Here is a 2,500-nt window from a genome sequence, read left to right as displayed (position 1 = left end):
TTTCTCCTACATACTCGAATGAACGTGCTATGTATCGGTCCTGAGCATCCCTGAGATACAACAGATTATTGACTTTATTGATACCAATTTGTGTACATAGTTTTGGTATACTGAGGCCCCCAAATGATCTTTTCGAATATAGGAGACCATCACATGTGTATGCAGGAAGGTGTAGGAAGTGTTTGACATACTTTTTTATTGTTTGATCAAGAACATTCAACGTTTTTGCTTCTGTTCCTGTCATTTCTAATTTGAATGATAGCTTAGGTATCAAGTATTGACACAATATTTCAATTTTCTGCGTGGGCTTAAGTGGTAAATTATCAAGTTTTTGAGCCCAATCGACAAGAACCTCATTAATTCTGTTGTTGCTTGTGTGACCAGTATGTGGATCAAAGTTCAATCCGAGGTATCTCTCGCTTTCTCCTGGATGAATATTTCCAATATTTTCTTTTTCAAATTGCCATGGTTTACAATTGTTGATCAGTATTTTGTCTTTATGGTGACTGATATAGAATCCATGTGTCTTTTTCACATTCAGTTTAAGTCCTGTAGCTTTACTGAACTTTTCAATGATCTTCAGGTTAGTACTCATTCCTTCCCAGCTACTGCTGAGTACTGCGATGTCATCGGCAAAGGCGAGAGCGGTGATTTGCTCACTAAGATCATCTGATCCAAATGTGAAGCCCTTGCCGTTTTTCTGAAGATCACAGATCAGAGGATCCATGGCAATGTTAAATAGTAATGGGGATAAAGAGTCACCTTGTTTGACCCCAGATTTCATTGTTATTTCAGGAGTTTCTTTGTTGTTCTTTCCCTTGAAAGATGTTGTCGAGTCAGTGTATAGGTCTTTTATTATTTCTCTGATGTTTGGTGGGACTCTTAGTCTTGCGAGACTCTGTATAATGTGACCATGGCTGACAGAGTCAAAGGCTTTTGATATATCAATGAACACAACTGCTAATGAGTGTCTGTTTTTTCGTGCTCCTTTTATGGTGTTTTGAAGGATAGTCAGATTCTCGAGACAGCCTCTTACTTTCATGAATCCTTTTTGTCTCGTATTCAATTCAACAAAAACTGAGAGTCTTCTAGTCAATATTTTTGTGAATAGCTTCATGAATGCAGTACCGATGGTAATTGGACGCCAGTTACTGATTTTTGAAAGTTCATTAATCGGTACATTCTTGGGTATCAAAATTGATCGATTCTTTTTAATAATTTCAGGCACTCTTCTCATTACCAACCAAGACGATAGAACTCTGGGCAGCAGTCTTGGTTGTCTGCTGTGCACTTTATATAAGTCATTCAGACCTATTTTATCAGGACCCACTGCCTTCTTCATATTAGAGCTCTCAAAGGCATACGTTATTTCGAGCAGAGTTATTTCTTTGCAGAGGTGCCTAATTTCATAGTCCTCCGGTATTCGATCAATCGGCATGAATTTAGGGTTCTTCTTGTTTTCTTTTTCAATTATGCCTTTGTAGTATTGAAAGATTTCATCAGCACTGATTTGGCAAGTGGCATCTTCTGCCCCATCAGTGATAATCCTGGCAATTTTCTTTTTGTCTTTCTTAAACATTGTCTGGTATTCTTTATAGCTGCCCTTTGCTTTAGCATGTTTTTTCTTGTGCGTCCGATTAAGCTTTTCATTTTTCTTGTCTTTTTTTGTTATTTTGTTTCCTGCTGAGGCATTCTGTTGCACGTCTTGAACAGAGTTCGTAGGCTCATTATTGATTACATTTGTTGGTTCATTTGTTGTTACTCTTCTTAGATGGGGACTTATATCAATAGTGTTTTCTGCGATATAAGTCACTACTTCCTCCATCAAATCCATAGCAGCATCGTGCTGCTCTACGTTTTGAGTATATTTTTCGATTTCTGATATTCTGTCTTCCAGTTCATCAAAGTTCTTGATTTTTTGCGCACGTTTTCGAGTGATAAAGTCTCTGTGCTTTTCTTTTGTTACTTCTATTGTAACCTCTGGTTCATCGCAAGAGTCATTTTCAGAGATATTTGATGCTTGCAGTGCATCTTTTGCGGATTTCTTTCTTTTATCTCTTCTATCTCTTCTTTTTTCTGCAATTTGTTTACTGTTCTTGTTGTCAAAATGTGGAACCATTAGCGCATTAATATTCTTTTTATTCTCATATACTTTTTCCAATTCTGCTAGTAGCAGTATTTCTTCTTGTGACCATAACTTGGACGGTCTGCTGTTTGCTAGAGCTGCTAGTCTAGCCTCATTTTGCGCTCTTGGATGCTCATGCCGAGCATGTTGAGTAGCACCACTTTTAGTTGCAAATCTGATATCACAGAAGCTGCACAGGAATGGCAGCTCTCCTTTTTGAGGTCTTCCCTTACATTTGGCATAATGGCATGCTATATTGTGATATTCGGCTTCTTTGTCACATTTTGAACAGTACGCTAGGAGATAGAAGCCTTTGTGCTTGTTGGAGACATGTTTTCTCAGTTCTGTAAAGGTTCCCATTATGTCTCCACACAA

General features: G+C 37.9%; 1 pseudogene; it reads right to left on the bottom strand.

Moving 5' to 3' along the window:
• The window catches only part of LOC144801286 (28S ribosomal RNA), an 8,227-nt pseudogene that overhangs the window by 2,510 nt on the left and 3,217 nt on the right, over nucleotides 1–2,500 (bottom strand).

The sequence above is a fragment of the Lissotriton helveticus genome, chromosome 12 (assembly GCF_964261635.1).
Source record: "Lissotriton helveticus chromosome 12, aLisHel1.1, whole genome shotgun sequence".
Taxonomy (NCBI): Eukaryota; Metazoa; Chordata; class Amphibia; order Caudata; family Salamandridae; genus Lissotriton; species Lissotriton helveticus.
Note: the sequence above shows the minus strand (reverse complement) of the source record. Positions and strands in the feature narration are given on the sequence as shown.